Genomic DNA, 25057 nt, shown 5'->3' on the forward strand with positions numbered 1-25057 from the left:
TGATAGCAATAAGCAGAAAATAGACCAGCCTAAATACAATTATTCATTTTCATCTGAAACCAAAAATGGCAGGAAAACTACCATGGTATTAATCCTGAAAACTAATTTGTGACAAAAATGTTACCAGTACTTTTAGCTGAAATTCAACATGAAAAGGTGTCCCTATTGATCATTTTAGATTCCCATTTTAAGTAGTGATAAACATAGCACAGCCAACTAACTATTCGGAAGGCCAGAAAAATTTAGTGTCTGATGTTTTTTCTATTAAGCTAAAAGCAAAATAAGGGTTTTACTATAGCATGCAGTCTAAACTGAAGCAGGCACACATCCGAATATCTGCAAGTTGTGGTTTTGTGCAGGAGTAAAACTTTCATGCTGCATGTACATGTCTTTACAGTGTCACTACTTAAATTATCACTCGCTGCAACATCTATTATCACTTTGTAAATGCATACTGTATTTGTCATAGATGTAGATTACAAAGAACATGATGGTCAAAGGAACATAATCTTTAATGAACCACAAAGATCTAAATTATTAAGCATATACACTTTTAAAATTTCTGCAAAACAATGTTTTCTACACTTGATTTCGATTAATCCAGAATGTTGATTGCGTTACAAAGAGGAGGTAACAGGGTCCCTGAATGTTAATGCCAGTGTTCTGGAAAGGTCTAGTCTGAATATTCCAACAGCAATGTACACCAAATTACAGCCTTTTATTCAAACAAATAACAATAATCAAATTTAAATGTGCCCTTCTCTATTTTTTTACATTTTGCACTGCTTTTAAAAATTGCTTTTTAGCACACCTCAAATTTGATATCTTCCTGACACCAGTCCTCCTGGAACTTTATGGGCACAAGACACTTTTCTAATTATTGCCATCAAACAGAACCAAGCTTAGATTTGTAGTTTGACTTTACATTTGACTTCTGCTAGAACGCAGTGCTACTGTTTGACTGTACCTCTGCTGTTTAGACCTTATAACATTAGAAGGATAATGAATTACAAACATTCTAACAATACGTTATCTACAGTATATTTGTGCCTCTTTGTAAATGTAAGATTATTTTAACAGATCTGATCCCATTTTTCAATTGTAAATTTTCCACATTTGGCAATAGACAGGAAACAAACCCATACAGAATCACACATTTGCTCCCACATACAATTACATTGAGTCATTCTTTTTGAACTAACAACAAATTAATGTAAAAATGCACTCATTTAACTTATCTTTTTTTTGCTAATGCCGACCAACGGTTACAAGACAGACAAAAGATGGTGACAGAAAGACACAGAGGAGAGAGCCCAGATCAATGGCTCAAGGACTAAAAAAACATAACCATCTCAGGTCACACAGATAACCTAAATGAGCGTTGTTACTGTGTCAAGGGACCACTAAGAGAGAGGAGGGACAGATATTCTACACATTTATTTATAGCATACATTATACAGAGTTAAAGAATCTTGTGGCATTATGGTAGTCCACAATCCTCTGCACATATTTCTGTGATTTTCCTTTAAGTAATCATGATTTTGGACATGAATTTGGGGCTGGGGGTCTTTGGGTGTGTGAGTGGGGGGGTTAAATAAAAAATTCACAATTGCATATTGCACTTTTGACATTCAGCACTGCTGGTTGATTCTTATAGCTGTCATTTTATATTTTTACATTATTAAATATAGAAGCTTTTCACTACCACCTGCCCCTCATCTTCCCAGTCCTAAGTGCTATTATAATTTGCTGTGGTACAATCAAAAGTTACCAAATATTTAAATTTGATTTTTTTTGGATAGTTAAAACCTTTGTGAGGAATAATCACATTTATTTTAAAGATAAATAAAAATTCAAAACTGAAATATCAAGTTTTTGAAGGGATAAACGTTTTCCTGCTGCCCTTTTTGTGCTGAATTAGTTAAAGCATTAAGCATGTTGTAACTAATTTTTCCACATTTTCCAGGCTATACATACAGTAGGTACACTATTCCTTACAAAGTTGATTTATCTGATGCAGGTCCTTGGAGAGCAACAGTGCAGAGCAATCTTAAATGCCTACCATAGATTTTGCCTGATGCCTCAGGGAGTGTCATCTTAATAGGCCATTCTGGTAGCTTTAGCTTTGTGTTACTGACCGTTGTCTTGATGAAATATGAATTGTTGTTCCAGTCTCAGATCTTTGATAGATTGTACAAGGTTTTACTCCAATATATCTCTCAATTTATTTAACACCATACATTTTATACTCTATTTTGACCAAATTACCAGCTCCTGCAGATTAAACTGAACTCCATGCATGACATAATGCTGCTACTTTACTTCAGTGTGGGGATGGTGTTTTGTAAGTAACGAGTTGTGTCCTTTTTACACCACATATGGTTATATGGTAGATAACTCAATTGTCTCCTCAGACCACAGACCTCTGTGTTATATTATTTCAGATGGCAGTTCATGTGGGTTTTTTTCAGACATTGCTTCCTCCTTGCCAAGTACCTTGAGTCCTTGTTGACCCACTCAGTTTTTTCCCATCTTATGCTGCAAATCCTTAAGACTTGTTCTGGTCTCATCAATGCTCTTCTGGTCAATTTTATGTTTGCTGAGTTTTGTGGGATGACCTGTTCTTTGAAGATTTTGTGTGTTTTTTGTGTCATCCATTACCTGATAATTGGGATTCTCAGTGTCTCTGAAATCTTCTCGTTTCCCCTATCTGATTTGTGTCTGTGAACAGCTCTGTTTCTTAATTTTCTGTGAAGTTCTTTTGTTTTCGTATTGTTTAACAAAGACCAACAGGGTGATCTCCTAAGGATTACATTCTTGTATACGGTCCTGTCCACTTTGAAAAGTTTAGCACATTATCATATGCTCTTTCACTAGACCTTCCCAATATATTTTTTAAGCTTAGGTCATGGATACCTAAAAACAGGCGTTTGGTAGTATCCTTGGAAATCATTATGAAGTTTTGTAGTTTTCTGATACTAATGCTAAGGCTTCACTACAAAGATAATAATAATAATAATAATAATAATAATAATAATAATAATATTCTAAGAAGTAGGAGAAGAAAAAGAAGGAAAACATAGTAAGATATTGAGCTAAGCTGCACATAATCGTTGCCCCTTTGCCACAATGTATCAAAAATAACAGTTTGCATCTATGGCTGCTTGTGTTTTGATACTGTAATACTGGTTGCCATTCACGTTTGTATGCTCATCCACATCTGGGGCAAGGATCTTTATGTGTGTACCGTCAGTCACACCAACAACTCCAGGAAAACCAGTGGTTTGAATGAAGGCAACTTGCTTGCAATGTATAAGGTCTGCATAGCGCCACACACGTTGAAAGGGTGTTCAAAGCACTATGGAAAATGCACAATGGCAAGTGTTGATTGGCCCTGTAAACTTTGTATCGATGTGCAGGTGGCTTGGCTCTTAGAAAAAATTTAATTTGATTAAATTTTATAAAAAGTGCAATACAGTGTAATCAGTTCAAGTCATTCAATTATTGTTATGTGTATTATTTACCATGTTGGTGCCAATCAGACTGAATCTCACTTTGCAGACTATGCAAAATAACAACACACAATGTAACATGTTAAAAATAGGCGCCATTTAGGAAAAAAAATTATCATATGATTTCAACTTTGTTATTTACAAGCCAGAATTGCAGACAAAGAGGAAATTTATCCTTACCTCAAGAAAATGATACCATGAATCTGTGATAAAATTTATTATGTCCAGTTTACTTTTTTTGTCACAAGCACATATCAGAAAAGTGGAAAGCATCTTTTCTTAATTGAAACGCTTTGGTTTTTGTTCTTTATGATGGGACCTCGTTACCCATCGTATCAATTATTAAATGCAAGAGCAGACTATGCATTTTTAAAAATGAAAAAAAAAAGGCGTAACTTTAAAAGGTAACTGTACTGTATATGGTGAATTAGCATTTATCATTATTGTGAAGAAATAACTTTGACTTGAAAAAACAAACTTATCCTTTAATGTGCAATCAGAAGGCCAGTTAACAAACATAGTTTCAAAGTATTAAAACTCAACAAACTAGCTATAAATTAGTTAAATTTAGTTTGATTCTTGGACCTGGTGCTGCTGAGTTCCACAGGAGCATGCTTCATTTCAAAAGGCATGTAATTCAGCTCATATCGAGTCAGTTTTTTTGCATTGCTGCTTCAATGTTGCTTCAAGAAATTAATGTGAAGGGCACAAAGGTGATGGATTATTGTTGTTCTGTTCACTTCTAGACTGAATTTATTCTGCTGTACGAAATTTTCATAACATGGGAAACAAATCAACACTGCACTCCTCAACATATGCTGCACAGTGTACTGTTCTACTGTACATCTCAACGTTTCTGATAAATGTATCAATGTTGTTAGCAAAAAAATGCTTAAGATGAAACTCAGTTAAGGTAATTGATTTTTTTTTCCAAAAATGCCGCACTTTTTTCACAAATCAGAATTGATTAGTCTATTTACTGTAACATTAATTAGGGATCCGTATAAGGCAACTGGACTAAGACAGGAAGAAACTAATCGAATTTCTAAAGTCAAAACATGAGGTACACAATTTTCCTATGCTGCAGACACCTAATCTTCATGTTTAAAAGTAGCACATCATGGTCAGCTACAAGATCTTCACAAAAAGTAGCAGGAAACCACAAGTTCAGGAGTTGTAACCTTAAATGTTTCACTGTTTATTGCAATTTGCAATACACTGTCTAGGCCTGTGCATAAACTGTAGCCTTGGAAGGACAATATGTTTTCTTTCATATATTAGCTCTTAGCATCACATGTATATTCATAATCCAAAGATTCACAGCCATTACATGTTTAGTTCTCCTGAATATGCACTGCCAGTACAAATACATTACAATGCTCTGCACAACAACAACAACCCTTCATATCGTACCTTCTTTCAAAAGTATCTTTCATATACTATTAACTGTGCAGCTCCGGAAACATTGTGCTAATTGCAAATCAAATATGGGGGCTTTTCTTAACATATTTAATGAGGCAAATTGTAACACTACTGGCAATATCACTAATGGGCCAGGTAACAGTGTTGTTTGATGGTAGGACTACTCATGACAGTAAAGTTGGTTCATCTCCAAGCAGCCCTCAGCAGAATAGATCAAATTTGTTTGATTGTCTAGAGCTTTTTAGTTTAAACAATAAAATATGCCACTCCAAATGGTCAATACTATAGTTCATCAGAATGAAATATTAACATACTTTGTCTTTGCACTTTTCACATTTTATTAAAGAGAAAAATTATTTTCAAAAAAATACAATGCATATTTGAATTTGTATCACTTTCATTCCTGCACTTTGTTCCTCTGATGGGGCTTGTAGGGCTTGTTTATTTAGATATGGCCTGCTGCTAATGTCACACTTCTTCTATGATGGGATTCTGTTTGATTTTTAATTTCTTTCTAGAATTGTGTGGTATCCTTTTGTGGATCTTTTGAATTCTAGAAGTGCTTTTATTATGTAGAATTCAATTCTATAATTAGCTTTATATATCACTGTCTTATTTTTTTATTTTTTGATTCCATGATGCAATTTTGTTTACCATCACATTATCACAATCACCGCTACCAGTGACACCATCAGGTCCAGTATAAATACAGTGGCGATGCACAATCTGGTATCCCTCAGTGGCTAATCCTCTGTCTGTGTTACCTAAACTTTAGGTTAGATTAGCTCCAAACAAGGTTATTATGTTATGTTATGGGTTTCTAACTGGCTTCATTTTAAGACTATTCCCCTCAGTTTTTCCTTAAAATTTACGATGTTCTGGTTTTCACACTTTTCCTAGTTATGACCCTGCTTCCTCCTGACTGATCTTTTGCTTTGCTCAAGCATATCATCTTCTTGATATGCTTATTCTCACAATAATCTGTGGGTGTTTAAAGTACCCATAACTCTTTATATGTCTAAAAAACTCGGCAGACCTTTAGTAGCATTAGTGTCTGTTTTAGGGTAGATCCTCTTTGCACAAAATTTGCTAAAAATGTGGATTTGTATGGGCTACTTTAGCAAATACTGTTTGAGGGCCAATGACAAAATCAGAGCGCAGGAGAAGATAATACCAATTTTATTATGTGTAGCCTAAATAATAAGCAAAAATAAGCAAAACACAGGAGAGCAGGAACATTGGAAAAGGTAGTCTGATCACTTTAACATGGACAAGTAAACACCAGAAATTCATACCTGTAAGTCTAATTAAACAGTGAATGCAGAATCATGAAATCTGAAACACCACCACTAGGGTACTAAAAGACTGTCACAGAGGCTGAAAGGCACAATTCTTAAACATTGCCTGAGGACTGTAATTCATTTTATATCATTCATATTTAAAAGTAAAAAACTTAACATTGCCAAGAATTATACTCTAAAAGATGGGAGATGGCTACAGACAATCAGGATTTGGGAAGAACAATAAGGGGCACAGCCCAGAGAAACACCTTGTGTGGATTTATGGTCAGGATGGACTGTCTAGAGTGGTGTCTTTGGGTACCGTATGTCTTTTCATCGTTTGCAAGTTAACCACTACTCAATAGTCTTTCATTCTTTTTTCTCTCCACTCATGCTCATCAGGAAATTTGGGATACAGGTACCAGTAATAATACTACTAATAATAATCATAATAATAAACTCACTCACTAAAATCAGGAGGACGGAACAAATGACAGTATCCGCAGTGAGTGCAATTTCAAATTAAGTTATGCACTACTGAGTCTTGTGCTCCAGTGAGTCCCCGCCTCACAGTTTAAAACCCGCTTTATAGTTTATACAACATAAATTGTACTAATTTATGTGTAAATGCCACAAGTGCTCTACTCTTCATTGTCTTTCACATATCCCCAAATAATCCGGCCCTAGCTGATATAAAACCATCAATTACACGACTCTACAAATTCTTGTTTTTCCAAAAGTCAATCTTAATCCTATGAGCAAACTGCTCAGACTTGTGTGGCAAATTTGCTTTCCAATTAGTGTTCAAAATAGAAGACTAATTGGAAACGTTTAAATAATCTAGACGTACTGGAGATACGGAAAGACGATTCTGAAACAAAAGTTAAAACATTTTAACAATTTAAAACAGAGTAAAGGAAAAACAGATTTTATGCAGTTGTGCGGTAGGAACTATATTATTAGTTTATTAAAAATATTTTGATGTAAAAAAAGACTAGTTACACAGAATAAGTGTGAGTGTGCCTTTCAGTGGACTGGCAGTTTATCCAAGATGGTTTCTTACTTTGTTTCCAAGACTGCTGGGATAATTTCCATTCCATCCCCACAACTCTGAATTGGATGAAGCATGCTTCAAAATGTTATGCTTTGTTATGTCCTCTTAACATTTTATATCATTTAAAAATTAACACTTTCCTTAGATTGAACTGACAGCTTTGTACAACAAATTCAACTAATCATCCACAGAATCAAACTGCACTGGCTATATTCCATTATTTCATCTACCTAATTAAATATATATATATATATATATATATATATATATATATATATATATATATATATATGTACATGATAAAGGATGAATTCAGTTAGTAAAACATATACAAATACTTTAAAGTGCACTGTCTTTAAATTAATTATAATACATCAGTACAAGATTAGATTAATTTAAAAATTAGGAAAATATACAACAGGAAAAGGAAAGGAGATATCTCTTGGAAGGAAGGACCAAAGTACATTGTATTAGTTAGATGATGTGACCAAAGTCTAGATGCCCAGAACACTGAGCTGATTTTAGAATTCAAAGCATATTGAAATATTGCTTGTTAATTGTCTAACAGAGCAGTTAATTGTAACTGCTTATGAATTAACTTTCTTCAAACCCTTCTTCTTGTTTCTAAATGTTCTTCTAACAGCTCCATTAAATCAACATTTATTGTATAAAGCAATGGTATATGAGCCAAGTTCAGAGTAATGATAAAGAATTTGCTGTTTTAATTGATGCTGTTACGGACTGGCTTTTAACCTTTCACCCTCAGAATATTTATCAAGAGCTAAAATGAAATTCAAATGTCAAGAGCAGACACCTAATGCACATGAGCTAAGAAGGTGCTTCTTACATTTGCTCACATACATCAAAATCAGAAAGGAGAGATTTTCCACTAATTACAGTAAATTATCCCAGATCCGTCCAGTGCTTCCCAAAGTGGCTAATAACTCACTTCCATCATTGCTCACAGTTCAGGTCTTCAACAATGGTTCCAGTTTAAGGTGACTGCCTAAAATCAAGTACTGTAATGTACTTCTTTCGTGCAGAAATGTGCAGGTGTGAAAGTACGAGCTCTGCTGCATGGATTTGCACCTTCTGTCCATTTAAGACGCTTTCATTAACTTGATTTTACATGCGCTGAAAAAAAGAATTACTTCCTATGTATTTTTTTAATTGCCACAGAGCAACTTATTCTTCTGCATGAGCCTTACCTTGGCCTTGTGACAAGAATAACAAAAATGAAACAGCACTAGGGAAAATTATCATCAGCTTTAAATTGCTACAAAAAGTGCAAGCCTTCAGCAGATTCCCAGGGGAGCCGGTGCTAATTGGGTACGGCCATTCAGGGCTGCCAACATGTACCAATGGCACCTGCATCACTTAAATACAAAAGTCAAATGACCAGTTTCTTTGCACACTGTTTTCTCTCAAACTCTCAGTATTCGAGTTTTATAGGATATGTCTCAAATAAGATATAAAGCTGAATTTTTTTAGCATTTAAAATATAAAAGTAATGCACTTTGTGATCATGAAGTGCCCTAATGTAATGAAACCAAATGCTAACATTTTTGACACAAATACACATTTTAGGCTACTTTAGGTCTACAGGCACCATTGCAAGCATTTCAATAACATGCTGTATGTGAACAAATAACGGTTTATGTTCATATGGTCTAACAGCATGCAGAGTACACTTAAAAAAGAAATCTAGTAATTTGCATTAAGTATACACATGTATGAAGGTAAAGTCAAAAATGAAAGTACAAATTGTCATAACAGTCACAACATTCTAATATTAACTTCCCTTGTATTGCATGAAGATGATTGAAAGGTTTTAAAAATATACCTGCAATTCCACACCCCAACATTCTCAAGTTTTGGAGATTGTTTTCTCTCCATTGGATAAAAAAATTCCTTTCTTTCCATTTTTGAAATGCTTCCACATTCCATAACCTGAATGGCCACTGTCCTGTTCAGTTTCTCTGTTCATTATGCTTTACTCAACAGTTTTGTCATACATTTAAAGAAATAACACTCTCCACCCCCATTACAAAACAAGGGTTAAACTACAGACAACTGAAGAGGTAACGGACGCTGGACGAAAACTAGTGTACAGTCAGAAGGCCTGGACCATCACTCTCCCATCACCATAAAGCTGAAGCCCATGCAGAATGCTTTTAATACTATTGGTCTCAAAAAAAAAATTCTATATATATATATATTCATACTTAACACCACTTGTTCAACCTTCATTTCCATTTATTTGCTTGGCAGATGATTTCATCCAAAGTGACTTACAACAGAGGTAGACAATCGAGTAACATTAGGCTAGTGCCTATCTGTTCAGCAAGTGTAGTAGGACAGGTAACAAAAGTTAATTGCCACAAGTGAAGAGATGTAATAACTAATAATTTACAATCAGAGATTAACAATCAATAAAGCAATTAAACTTAATGTAACAACAAATTAACCAACATTATGGAAGATCACAGGTTTGTTTTCTTCAATCAATTAAACAGATATTCACAGAACAGATGGGTCTTCAATTGCTTCTTAAATACACTCAGGAAGTCAATAGCACAGATGGAGGTGGGCAGCTCGTTCCACCAACTCGGAACCAACCATCAAACTCCAAACACATGCAATTATACAATGACCTTCAAAAAGCACTAAATATTTCTGATGATAGGATATTTAAGTATTACAGCCAAAAGTGACAGCAGACTACATTTAATATGGTAACTTTAGAATGTAAGTTATTTCAGAAATACAGGAGTTGTGTCCTAGCATTATCAGCTTTCGCCTAATTAATTAACAAAATACCTAGAATTTATTTTGCTTAGATACTATCACAGTAGTGTACTTCATATCTCTCACCTTTAAAACACACCTTAAATGATCCATTTAATTACAGATGTTTGAAAGCATAGTTCATTTGATTTTCAAACAACATATTTACATCATGCAATCTCCTAAAAATACAAACAAAAGTAACAATGACGGTAGTAGTCAGTGGCTGATGAATCTTAAATGGACATACATCTATTCAAGTTCAATGTAAAGCAGACTTTTACAGTAACACAACTGCTGGCTTTAAGTCATACACCACTACTTACAAACAAATGGCCTTAAGAAATCACATATTCTTTTCAATAATTTCATTATTCCTACCATTTAATCCCAGGAGCACAATGTATTTGTAATAGTTTGCAAAAATGAAAAGTGATTATAATCACATCATGTAAATCATTATAGTCTGTGAGATTTTATAGATTGCTAGCAATCACATTAAAAACATTTAACAAAAGTCAACTAAGGAACATTCATTTTATTTTATAATTTGTTCTTGGACATCTTAAAATTAAGATAAACTGTCCCAAGTTAAACTTGAAACTCAACGGAATATATTTTTACTTTCCTTTTTACCAAGCCAACGAAAGAGGTTATTTTGAAACCATGATCACAAAGTATATATTTGTATTTGAATTCAGCCTTTCCAGCTACTTAAATATACAAATATGTAAACATTTATTCAAAGGTAATGTAACATTTAAAATCCAAGAAAATTAGCCAAACACTTCCCAATTTTGAATTGGTTATTTCTTGAAAAACATAGCTACAAATATTTGGAGCCATAATGACTAACACTTCTGGAGGTGCCAGAATCTCCAAATGATATTCTGCTTGCTTTTCTTGCTGACTAAGTCCACCCTGGGGTATTCTTCAAAGAAGATTAGGGAATGTTAACCTCGCATCCTGGATAAATTTAATTACTGCCATATTACATGCTTTTCAGTCAAGAGTCTCATGGCTTTTAACAACCTCTAGGCATTCTGTTCACGTAAAGGCATTATAAAGCTCTATTCTGATTCTACTGCAGTATCTCCGTCATTTGCATGTCCCACTATAATCTAAATAACTAAAGGCTCTGTGGGTGCGTGTATATGTGTGTATGTATATATATATATATATATATATATATATATATATATATATATATATATATATACACATACACACACTGTATATCAAGTATGTCATGTTTCTTTTCTTAAGTAGATGCAAATAACTTCAAATAACTTACAATATTTAATTTTACAGTATGAAAGGGACATACATAGAGTATATAAAATTCAACTTTTAAAATTTAGCAATTCTGCTACACACACATAAAAAAATAAGCACCCCTCCCCCATATATTTAATAAAATTAACAAAACATTAATATAGAGCACATGAAGAAAATCTGTCTTAAGTATTATACAGTACTTCAAAATTTTCAAGATTTTATTTGTCACATGAACATGCTTAAGGGTATATGATGAATTGCAGCTTAGTATTGTGCAATTAATGTAAAAAATATACATTAAAAATAGATATAACATATTACAGTAAAATGAGCAGATAGAGATATAATAATGGTTAAATAACAGACAAAAAATATAAATAATAGATGACTAATATTACAATTTTGAGAAATTCCTGACAAGATGAAGCTCTTTCTCAGTCTTTCTAGTTCATCTATTGCGGCAAAACAAACACCTGCCAGATCTTAAAAATTTAAACTGGGTGTAAAAAGGGTGAGTAGAGAGGAACAATGCCGGACCTCGTGAAGCAAGCAAGAACTACAGACAAGGCCAGAAATATGTTAAATACAGTGGTTAACACAGGAGCTAGCTGGTTACCACAGACCTTCAGCACATAAACTATTAAACCTTCAAAGCCTGCAGCTTTTCTGGTATTGACACACATCACAGCTTTCCACACACTGTGCTCAGAAACAGAAAAAGGCTGGTTACTTCTAGCTGGGGGGTGGTTGGTGGTCGTAATAGATCCATCAGCCATGCCAGTGTCATCTGGCAGGCTGCTGGTGCTACCATCAGCATCAATAGTGCATAGAATAAGTTCAGCTCCTCAGTTACAATAGCATCTGTGTTCGTCAGGGTCTCTGTTCCTGTAGTCCATAATGGTCATGACATCTTGCCACAAGTGTCTGGTTCGCCTGCTTCACCACCCAACTTAACCTGTATGACGCCGCTTTGTATTCATACATGTCATCCAACAAGACCACAGTTATACTCAGCAGTACAAGCAGATATATTAACCCCCAGTTTGTGATTAGGAAAGCTCCTAACAGTAACCAAAGAGACAACATTCCTTAACAGCCATAACATGAAGCTCATCACCACTTCTGTAAATTCCCTGATGTCACTCGAGCTGGATTGGAACACATCCCAGTCAAAGCATCTTAAAGCAAGCCCGCACACTGGTCATTCCATCGGTAGACCTCATGCATCTCTACTGCTTCACGTGTGATCTTTGTATTCCTGATAAAGGTGAAGTGATCAGATTTCCTGGGTGAAGGCATAGAAATGGCTTTGTAGTCACTCTTGAATTTTGTGTAGCAATGATCCAAAGTTTTCTCCACTCTGGTGGGGCATTTCACATGATGTTGAAAGTTGGGCAAAACTTTTAAAGTTTTTATACTTTTTTATACTTAGAATATTCTGCTTCTCACCTCAGTATACATTATTTAGATAGATAGATAGATAGATAGATAGATAGATAGATAGATAGATAGATAGATAGATAGATAGATAGATAGATAGATAGATAGATAGATAGATAGATAGATATTAATCATCTTGACCTATTTCCTGATAATGCTTAAGAATTAGTCCCTGCAAATTGCAGAAAATTCAGACTAGTGCAAAAACCGCTTTATCCCTCGACTTAAGAAAGACAAGTCGACATACAGTTCCAAATAGGTTAACTCAAGGGATTTTCATCTGCTCATGAATGTAGTAGGTGGAACAGTACAGTACTTCCATCAGTCTAATCAGCTGTCTGTTTGCTTAGCATGCTAATTCCAGTGAGGGTCACAGGCAGCCTGGCTTTATCCAAGAAACACTGAATGTAAGGCACAAACCAACTCAGGGCAGGTTGCCAATCTAGTGTAAGTCACACTCGCACATATACTCACACTCATTCACACCAACATAATATAGTGCCACCAGTTAACCTATTATACATTACTTTTAAGATGTGGGAGAAAATAGGAGCATTTGGAAAAAAAAGATAGGGAGACTTAGTTAAAAAATAGTTAATGTGACTAAGGTGTGAAGCCAGGATTCTTGAGGCTACAGTGTTATCTAGTAATGATAATATTAAAGATTAATTTAACTTTTAATCAAAGTTCTTGACTGCTTCATTACGGTGCCTCCTTGTGGTTAAGGCAATGGACTTTAAAACCACAAGGCTGCCAGTTCAATCTAATTGCCTAAAAATGTATGTAAACGTTTACTGCTCCTTGCCTTGGATAAAGGCACCATCCAGATGTGATAATAATTATTAATAATAGTTAATAATTACTATATACAATAACACATTAGTGTCACTCTAAATTGATAAAAAGTACAACAACTAGAAAATATCCAGAACTTGAAACTTGAAACAAAAAAAAAAAAAAACCTAAGGATCTAAAAACAGATAATTAGAGAATACTATGATATTCAGTGTATTGCTCAATGGGTTATTTAATTCAGCTTTCTCAAGGTTTTTTATAAAATTAGAGTTCAAAGGGTGTAGTGCACAGAATTTTTCCCACTGGCATCACATACCATCCCGAGTCTGTAAATACTGTAAGAAATTAATTGTCCGTGTTGTGCACATCAGAAAGCATTGCATAAATGTTTGATGGACTAAAAACTGGTTGAAAGGAAATCTTCTTCAGTATGAGATAACGCTCCAGAAGAATGGGGTGGTACGATACAGCACTGTATTTATATTCATTTTGTGGTCACTTGTTCTGTGTGGTGACCTGATAAAGTTAAGTCTCAATAAAGAACACAAAGCAGTAAAAATGTTATTTTACCTTTGCATAGACTTGTTTATTAATGTTAACATCACTTCTCAAAGTAATCAGTTGATTGTAATTATTCATAAAATTATATGATTTAAAAGTTTTGTTTTAATGCAATGTATTTCTGGACTGGCAAGATTGAGTCGTACTGTGGAGTAAAAGGTGTGAAATAAGAAATTATGTTGCTCCAATACTTCAATACTTGTTTATATATAATGTATGTATGTGTATAATAAATATATGTATTTGTCTTAAGAGGTGGCACAGAAGCACAAGTTTAGCATGACTGGGTCCTGGGCTCACATTCCCCACCCTGGCTCTGCCAATGTTGACCTTGCATATTCTCTTCATTTCTAAATGTGCAAATCCCTGTTATTCCAACTTCATCCCACAATCCAACAAAATGCATGTCAAGCTGACTGGTGTCTACGAATTGCCCCATGTGAGATGCCCTTGCCAGGGCTGTTCCCCGTTTAATGCTTTCCTGGCCAACAGCAACCTTGTATTGTGTCTTAAAAAAACCAGATGGATAGGTATGTTATTATAATCAGGAGACTGCTATAGGACATATGAACTGACAATTTTAGTTTCAATGTCTTACACAATCAATAATATACATGTCACCATCAAAGTGAACTCATTCAAAAAGCTTAAATGTTTTCGCACATCAAAAGAAAGCACTGCAAGCGGCACATCAATACTAAATACTGTACTATTTATGTTGTGAAATTTGGACAGATTTAAAATGTATAATTTATTTTACCATAGGCTAAAAATATCTGTTAAATTTTGAATATCATGTAAACCTTTGCACATCAAACATCTTCTAAAATTGCTTGTCCTGAGTACATAAAAAAATAATGCAAATGAAAAAAAAATATCCAAATGTCTGTATGATGTATCCATACATTAACCCTAACATACAGATCTCATTGTACCTTTTGGTTATACTGGTTATATAAATTTTTTTTTTTTTTTTTAATGGATGGATATTTTTAATACCTTCTTAGAAAAATATCCTCTTCAGGGCATAGAAAATTCTTCCTAGCTTTAATGTATAATGAGTTCACAGAACACTCCATCACACACTGACACATATAAATACCAGCACTTCCTAATTACTAGGCTGACATTAAAAGTCTATAAAATCAAGATCATTTCATTTAATAAACTTGAATTATGAAGTCCTAACTGTAGGTGTGCAACTGCAGCTGTAAAATAACTTAAAACATATCATAACTAAAGCTGCTAGCTTTTGGACCTTTCATACATTTTTCCTGATATCATCCACTTGTCTATAATTGCTTAACAATTTACAGTCTATCTACTCGAAAAAGGCAAGTTCTCTTATTCAAGAAGAACAGATTTCTCAAAATTTATTACAAGGTACAATCCATGGTAAAAGACAATAATTCACAGCAGATGAAAACTTTCATAGTGCTCTTTATCATCTGTTCAGTGGAATTAACCCTTAAATGTCCAGTAACATTTAGTACTGTTTAAAAATGCCTAAAGAACCCTGTGACACATGCCAGATGTTTAACTGCATAATCAGGGTGTAATGGAATGGTGCATTGTGCTTAATAATAATTACTATACATGTTTAATAAATAATACAGAAATGTTTAATGAAATACAGTATTCTAAATATTTCAGTTCAAAATAAATTCTCAACTGTCATTACTGCACTAGTGTACACTCACTCTACAGTTATAATAATAATAATAATTCATTACATTTATATAGTGCTTTTCTCAGTACTCAAAGCGCTATCCACACAGGGAGGAACCGGGAAGCGAACCCACAATCTAGTTATGGGGGTGCAGTGTACCTTATAGCTCTTACAGCTGTGGCTTTATTATTGTAGGATGCTGTACTATTGTTTGTCCCATGTTTATACAAGTTGCCTCCAGGAACTCAGTTTTCCTGCAATGGGCCAAAGGATCCAGGCCCTTTTCTTTCTGAATCCACCTATCTACAAACTGCCAAAAAACTTCAGATTTCTCCAGAGCGTTTATATGTGGTCCATCTTATGCAAAAGTAGAATTTCAACCAGTGTGGACTCCTGCCTTGGGTCTATTAGTCTGTAGTCACAGCTAGCTGTGAAACATTTGCCAGTCCCAAAGCAAATGTATTTATTAAATTGTAAATAATCAACAGCAACTAGTCAAGAGTAGGAATCTATTAAATTCCCTCCATCCATCCATCTATTAGTACCTTAAATGCAACATTGTGAATAAGGGAGCACAGATACCTCTTTCTTGTACATAGCCGTCACCTTTCATCCAGGCGAGGCTGCAGCTCTGCAGAGAATCTTTAATTTGGTTTCCATTACTGAGAATCACATCCTGGTAGTTACTACTCGCAGACTTTGATCATAGCATGGTGGATAGTGGGGACTTTGTTTGACCTTTAAACCCAGATGTAGACATATCCCACATCTCAAGGATATACGTATTAGGCCAACTGTCAATTCTGAAAATGTAGCTCAGTGTGAGAGTGATCATGAATGTTCCATGTATTGGACAGGTGTCCCATCCTGTACTGGGTACTGCCTTATACCCAATGCTGCTGGGAAAGACTGAACTAGACTAAGAAGTTCTGATACCCTTATGTTATTAGCAAACGTTGGTGTTTACGATTCTGGTACCCTGCATTGGACTATTGAGGGCTGGAAAAAGCAACTGAGAGTACTGAGAAATCCTTTACCCTGTATAATTATCAGCTTGGGGAAAGATAGAAGGTACACTACGAGTCAGGGTTAGTGAAGATTAGATTTTTATGTGTATTATTTCTACTTTGAATGTTATCTTCTTTCAAATAATAAGAAAATATTGATTACAGTGCAACATGTAGTGTAAGACACTTTTAAAAACACTTCTTTAATCTAATACAATAAACCACTTCAGCCTATTTATTTTACCTTTTGAAACTTGGCAGTCAAAATTGTTTGCAAAAAAAAAAAAGATAATAATTGTTTATGTGCAGTTCCTAGTGAAGGTTACATCACAAAGACGGTTTTGTTGACAATGCTCAGCTGTTGCACAGTAAAAGTTACTCACTGGCAAGCACCCAATAAATCTACCAACATTAAAAAAGCCTCTCACATAGGAAAGCTGTCAGAGATTATAGTAGGTCCTTTTTGGAGGCAAAGCAGAGAATGCGGTGCAAATGATTACACCCATTAATGAAATGTGTACAAATTAAAAAGGCCATTCTTAAGTAAGCATTCTAAAACAAAGTAATGGTAAAGCATTTTAAACTATATTTTCATAGAATATGTTTAATTAGACATGTGAATTCAAATATATACAGTAACATTTACAAAACCAGCCCTACCGTGTTTGTTTTTAAAAGAAGTGTGAGAGGAATACACACTTAGTAAAGTGATCTAAAGAGACGGAGCAGACAAAGACCAATCCATCATGATAATTCCAAATAATTCATAGTGAACCTCGCCTAAAATAATGAAAAAAGGAACCACTTTGGGAAACAAGTGTGTGGGTGGTGTTTGCCAGTGAGCATTAGGAGATCCATGGAGCCTTGTGAGGGCTAACCACCTGTAAAATGACAGCCAAACAAGGTGACAGGCATAGGCTCTAGAGATCCTGATGCAATGGACTTTGTCAGTGTGATTAGCTATTGGAATGTGGATCTACTCTCTCTTTCTCTCATCTTGGTTGATTTAGTACAGTTCACTTCTTACATCACAATGTTGTTAACCCAGTAAAGTGCTAAATATAATTAATTGATTTATTGAACTCTCCAAAAAGCTGGTTGTTAACAAATCAGGAGAGAAGGTGTCAAGCTGATGAAAGTTTGTTGTTGCCAGGTGGCCTCTTGATTTGACAGTGATAATAAGAAACTGGAAGCTGCAGTAGTGGCTGCAGTAAAGGACCTTGTGTAGGAGGCTATTGGTTCTGGGAAACCAATCATTGACTCAGGGTGGGCAGGCATGACCTCACTCAAATTATTCTTAAAAAAGTTGTACCAGTGTTGATAGTTATATCATTAAAAGGTTGAAAGTGCACTCCTAGAACCTCTTAAACTAGGTGAATAAGGGGATGCAGTGCCAGACATATCTGATGTTTCTTGGTGCAAAGAAAATTGTCTGCAACTTAAAATCAGCTAAACCAAGAAATTGTTTATTGACTTTCACTATTCAGGCAGTGGATGTAGCGGTGGTCCACTCCTACAAGTACTTGGAGGTCCACATTAATGACAGGCTGGACTTGTCTTGGAACACAGAGGAACTACATGAGAAGGAGCAGACCAGGCTCTTTTTCTTTAGGAAACTGCGTTCCTTTAATGTGGGAAGTGACATCCTCCACGTCTTCTATAACTCTGTGATGGCCAGTGTGATTTTCTGTGCAGTGGTGTGCTGGGCTGGTAACATCACTTCAAGAAAGGGCACCAAATCAACAGACTAATTAAAAGGTCAAGGTCAATTATAGGACGCACTCTGGAGCCCCTGGAGGCAGTAGCAAAGGAGTGCCATTATGAACAATACTGTACATCTTCTCTGTGACACACTGACACTGAGCACTTTTAGTCAACAAATCATTCAGCAGAAGTGTGTCGAGAAAAGCTACTAGGACTCCTTTATACCAATAGCAGTTCACCTGAATAATGCCTCACTGGGACAGTGACAGTCAGAACTTTTCTTTTTTTGAAATTTTTATTGCTTTATAGTAATTCCAGTGTGTGTTCAGACCAAAGTGTGTGTGTGTGTATATTTATTTACTTATTTTTATTTATCTATTTATGTATTTATTTATTTAAAGGGCTTCTGTAAAAAGCCGACTTTTCATCTGGGGACAAATGTACTTCTATCTTTTTATCTATCCATCCATCGAGTTCTATGGCTGAGGATCTTGCAGCGGTAAAGCAGCTTCATAAAACAGCCAAGTTGCAAGGATATTTGAAATACAGACAGAAATGCTGTAAGCGCTGGATATTCAGGGTGCACCTTGGGTAACACAACTGTGCAACACTGCATGGAAGGCAGTGGTTTGGTTTCAAAGTTTACAGTAAGAAAACCTAAACCAGTATGAGCTTCTCAAAGCCTAAGTGCATGGTCTTCTCCTAGAAAAGAGTGACTTGCATTTTATAGGCGAAGAGAGGAAAATTGCCCTAAGCGAAAGTGTACATATGCCTTGATGTCTTAGTCTTGAGTGTAGGTAAAGGTAAACATGAAAATGACTAACAGATCAGTGTAACAGATGTAGTACTGACCATGTTGCAATGGATGCTGCTGATGAAGTGATATATTTGAAGCTTTCAATTTATTGCTCAGTCTAAATACCCATCCATACCTATTGTCATGAGCTATAAGCAGTGACCAAAAATAAAAGCTCACAGATACAAGCAGCCTACATCAGGTTATTCTCCATAATAGTGTAAGGGGTTTAATCAATATGGGAGTACCCAAGAACAGAACTGCTGTTTCTCAGGACTGAGACAAGTCAGTTGAGCTTATTTGTACAGGATGTTTCCTACAGGTGTATCAGACGTTATAACGCATGCCCTCATGAACATGCTCAAGAATTTGTTTTTTTTTTTATTTGGCCTAAGAGTGGCTGGAAATAGCCCATAAAGTGCTGGAGACTGTTGACAGGGATCTGGAGGTTTAGTTGTATCAATTTTGCTACAACCACAACCCCTTCCAGGAAAAGTAGATAGAAAATTTAACGAGACTAATTCATTTACTTGATTACATTTACATTTAATTAGATGACTGCTTCAGCTTCTTACTTTTCTCAGAAAATGTATACTACAGACTGATAGGAATTTCGAATGTGACAGAGACAGACCACAAACAAATAGCCCAATTAAATGACATGCTTATTTAACAGCAAGCAAGTTAAGATTTAATTAAGAAAATGGGTTGAACAAAACCTTCTGTCACTGCAGCTGTTCAGTATCAAAAATGGGAACACCTTCTAATAACTGTAATATAGCATAAAATCAGGAGAAATTACCAAAGAAAAGAACTAACATGTTTTTGTAGTATATCTGGTCACTATACTTTGCCAAAACCAACCATATCCAGTTGTATGAAAAGGTCTGGGCACCCCAGGTCAAACTGCATGTTGCACAGAATTTCAAAATGAAAAGATGTCAACACTCTCTGAAGAATACAATCTTAAACAGAAAATATGTGTGCACATTTAAATGACCAGCTACTATTTGTTTATGTGACCAGACAACCATGAATGTAGTATGTGGAAAAGACTGGACACAATTCCAGTTGACCTATTCATACTTTTATAATATAAAGACTCAAAACCTGATTAACTCAATAGTCCTACCAAAAAGCCAGCTGAAGACAATACTTAAGCTTTTAACCTCTCAGGATGTTTCACATATTTGCAACAACAACAGCCTTTTTCTAAGCAGCAGGCCAATGACTTGAAAATGAAGATAATTGATTCTGTAATGCAATGGAAGGATGTAAAAAGATATTTAAACACTTCCAGCACAGACATTCAACTGTCAGAAACATCATTGAAAATGGAAGAGAGAAATACGAGTCAAATAAGCATGGCAAAGTCCACCTATCATCTAAAAAGAATGGTGGTCTATAGGTTTGAAGTACAGTTGGTATTAAAAAAACTGCATTGAACATTGGTCAGAAGAAAATTTTTCCTAGAGTTTCATCACAAAAGTCAACATCTGAAGTATGAAAAACAATGTTTAGTTAGAATGTTTCTGGAACAAAGTTTTCTAAAAATATACCAGTACATTAAAAAAATACTAAACAGCAATTACCCAGATCAACAGAAACTGAAGCTGAAAAGACAATGGATATGTGTGCAAGACAACATTCCAAAACATACCTCAGAAATAACCATGAAATACTTACAGGAAAAAATGAATGGTTAAGGTTATAGAATGGCCTTCACAGGAGGAGATCTCAAAGTCGCAGGAGGGCATGAAAGAATGTGTAAAATATTTCTGTGCTAGAATGGTTTTGTAAAGATGATTGTGTAAATAGTTGGAAAGTGCCAAAGTTACACAGTACTAGCTAAACTCTTGCACATGCCACATTCACCATTGTATGATTAATCTGTTCTTTTCAAATGATCAATTATTGTGAAATACAATGTGCTGAAATGTTCATGTTATGTTTGTCCTTGTACAACTTTTTTAAAGCTTTTTACACTTAATTAAATTTGGCAAGGGAAGGGTTTCACTTTTGCTTAAAAGTGTATTGTATGCAGCTATTGTATCTTCTACATCAAATGAATACATAAATAAAACCTGAGAGATGGGACAGGCTTAACAGTTAAAAAAGCAAAACTTTAAGAAGGTGATCCTTCCATCTTACATCCTCAATATTGTTTTTGATTTTTGTTGTATGATACCTCAAGATTTTTATGACTAAAATGAATGTGCTGCCTTTGGCCTCTGTGAGGCAATGCCTCACCTAGACTTGTCTTGTTTATGGTTAATGTTTATGGTTGTTTTTCATGTGTTATGATGATGTCTGCACAGGCTGACTCTCTCTTTTATTCTGCTTTGTCTGTTACATATATATGGAATGCTCAGCCAGCATTTTTTTACGTCTACTGGAGTTTTGGAGTTTTTTTTTCCCCCAATGACCATCTGACCCTTAGTATAATAGTTTATTTGATCATTGTTTTTCTCTATTCCCACTTATTACCATTTTACCATTTGTAAATCACCTTGAATTATTCTCTGTATTGCAATTGTTGTTGTTGCAGTAAGAGTTTGTCTGTATGCTTGATGTAGCCTGACCCAGAACATTATCAAATAAAGGGCTATCTGAGAATGTCAAGAGAGGCAGAGATACAATACAGTAAGGAATTTGTGAAGATGTATGTTTCATTTTGTTTCCAGGGATTAATGAAAACATCTGGCTCTATCAGATCGGATTTGTTCTAAGAGCTCACATGAGGCTGCTGCCTGTTCTGTTGCCTAGGGAGGCGGACTCACTTGATATACTGCAGGATAGATGGCCTAAAGGTGTAGTGCAATTTCTCCCAAATCCTTGGGAATGATATGACTATACTTACTGTCAAGAACAGTCTTTGGACCTCCTATTTAAATATATTCTAATAAACAAACTGTTTTATTTGAGGTTGGGTTTCCTCTCTTGAATTTTGCCTGAGCATCAGAGTGATGGCTGAAGAGCTACTAAATAATATAAATGACTTAAGAATGTAATTAGTAAATTGAATGTTTTCTTCTGATATGTACCATGTGAAATACATATCAGAATATTCAGTATGTATAATTATTATGTTATATACATAATTTGCATGAATTATGCAATTATGTAAAATTAAGAAAAGGAAAAAACCATCATGATTGCTTAGTGCAATCAATGCTTTTGCTTTTTTAGTAGCTATATCCACTACAATTGAAGCACTGTCTCTCTCAACTCACACTCTGTTCTCTACAAGACTGCATGTCACCTCACAATTTTTCATTATAAGCCTTTTGTGTTCCTACTTACCCGTAACTTACTAAGCTTTATTAGAACTTAACTCTAAATGCCTCCCAAACCTATATTTTGTTGCTCAATGAATTTAAAGCCTACAAATATCATCTATACTTAGGGTGTCATGTTGATTTCTGCATAGTCATCTGTTGTAAGGATGGCACCCCCTCCAGGTTAGTTATCCAGTTTTGTTTAAAGCAAATTATACTTTAGAACCCACAAAGAATGTGAATTTGGTAAAACTTCACAACAGCCTTGAGAACATTACAACAGTTGAACCCCATGTCACAGTGACCTACAGCACACTACACTAACATCAGGCTACAATAAATACATGAAATCTGTGTGAACTTATATATGACAAAGTTGTTTCAAATGTTTCAATACAGTATACAAATTAAATATAACATTCTAAAAATCATATTATGTTAATTCTGTTAATGTTCAAATATTTCCATTTATTCAATGTAATATGTGTTTGGCGAATGTTTCCCTAATGTTAACAGTTGCTCCAAAACATTGCTATTTGATTTTATATAGTACAAAATTTGCATAAATGTTTAAAAGCTTGCAAATTTCTACATTTTGTTTTTGACCACTGTGGCTATTTTTGAAATGTAATTAAAATCTGGATTTTCCTCATTGGTACATGTGGGATATGGCCGGCCTGTCACCCCGGCCAACACCCCCAGGCCACCAGATGGAGCTGTCCCTGCGGCATGGAAGTGCCCCGAATACCAGCAGGGAATCATGGACGATGGAGTTTTCCTTTACAGCCCTGCTGGATACCACAGGAGCCAACAGATGACGCTGCAGGGAGGCCCAGAGAGTTGTTTGTGCCCTATAACCCGGAAGTACATCGTAGGCGAGGCAACAAAGGAAATGACATGCTTCCGGGATGAAGAAAAGGACTTTTTATCTGGGTCAGGGACTATAAAGAACTCTGGGAAACCCCATACGAGTGAGCTGAACTGGGTGGTAGGGTGGCAACGCGTCTGGGAGTGGAGGATTGTTTATTATTGATTATTATTGTTCTTGGATTTATTGGAGTAGTGTGGAGTAGTGGTGCTTTGTGCACTTATTATTATAATAAATATTCATTTTGACTTTTATCTGGTGTCTGACCTCTGGTCTGAGGGTTCAAGGGGTCACGGGGACCCTTTACTCTGTCACACACAATATACTTCAGTCCAATGCACATTTCCCCATATTTATTTTCTATAGCACGGTGAGGATGTTTGCATTACAAAAAAACTCCGTTATCGATACAGCTAAATGCGGGAGTAAACACTGTAAGAATGCTTTACATTTTGGCATCTCTAAAATGCATATTTGGTTGCACAAAATGCAAGTTAAATGGTATGTTTGCAGAGTAGGTAGCAATGTCACTTCATAACACCTGCACCCTTATTTAATCCTTGGCTGGGGCGCCCTCTGTTTGAACTTTCCATGGTATTCTCACATTCATGTGAGCTTTCCACTGGATAATCTGGTTTACTTCCCCAGTTCAAAGACTACAAGCAAGTCTAAATTCTTTTAGGATGGGAAAGTGTGTGCAGATCTTATTTTAGTGTGCTCTGTAATTGACTGATATATAATTGAAGGTGGGTACCTTTTTAATAGATATTGCATCTATCTGTGAACCTGTATTGGATAATGCAGATCCAAAAACTGTATAAATGGAAATTATAACAGCTCAGTGCATTGCTGAATGAGAGATGCATGGTTCAGCCTTTGAATGATCGTCAGTACACTTATTTTTGTAGAGTGAATATTCCCCTGTGCTCACATGTCGTCTACATGTTTACTTATTTTCTTTCATATTCCAAACACGTACAGTATAGTTTAAGCTGATCTGTGATCCCATATAAGCCATAAATAAGTGCATGTGGATTTGGGAGCATTCTGAAATGAAATAGTTCTGTTACAAGAAAAAGGGTTAATAAAATGGTGGAAACTACAGTTTAAATAATTTTTATGTCATAGTTTTTTGTTCTAAGCACAATAAGTGTAAGTCTCAAAAACTAAAAACTAACTGCAAAAAAAAGGAACTGTATGGCAATTCAGAAATGAGAAATAACAAACATGGCTTTACTATAGAGTTGTAAATGAAGTGAATGGCTAGTTTTTTATTGATTTACGTACTGATTTAAAAGTTTAAAGTCAGTTAAGGCTATGGAAGATGATGTGCTACAGAATTTCAGATTTACAAAGTTCAAATGTATGCCCTTCAATCTCACAGTCTGTGAGGGAACTGAAAGAGACATGCGGCTGTGAGGTTTAATAGAGGGGTTACATGAATATTACACTATGAGGTAACATTACATAACTACAAACTCAGACTAATACCTCTATGTCTTTGTAGAATGCAAACATATACAGAGTTTTATTTACAGAATTATTTTATAAAGGTTGCATCAACAAGGCTACTCAATAGAAATTAATTTCAGGCATTCCTTTTTCA

The 25057-nt window shown here is 35.2% G+C and overlaps 2 protein-coding genes across 6 annotated transcripts in view; both read right to left on the bottom strand.

Annotated features, from left to right (window-relative positions):
- Window positions 1-25057, bottom strand: part of tax1bp1b (Tax1 (human T-cell leukemia virus type I) binding protein 1b) — a 1153251-nt gene that overhangs the window by 337113 nt on the left and 791081 nt on the right. The window lies entirely within an intron of this gene.
- Window positions 1-25057, bottom strand: part of creb5b (cAMP responsive element binding protein 5b) — a 403670-nt gene that overhangs the window by 110325 nt on the left and 268288 nt on the right. The gene's annotated exons all lie outside the window — the stretch shown is intronic.

The sequence above is a fragment of the Erpetoichthys calabaricus genome, chromosome 13 (genome assembly GCF_900747795.2).
Source record: "Erpetoichthys calabaricus chromosome 13, fErpCal1.3, whole genome shotgun sequence".
Lineage (NCBI taxonomy): Eukaryota > Metazoa > Chordata > Cladistia > Polypteriformes > Polypteridae > Erpetoichthys > Erpetoichthys calabaricus.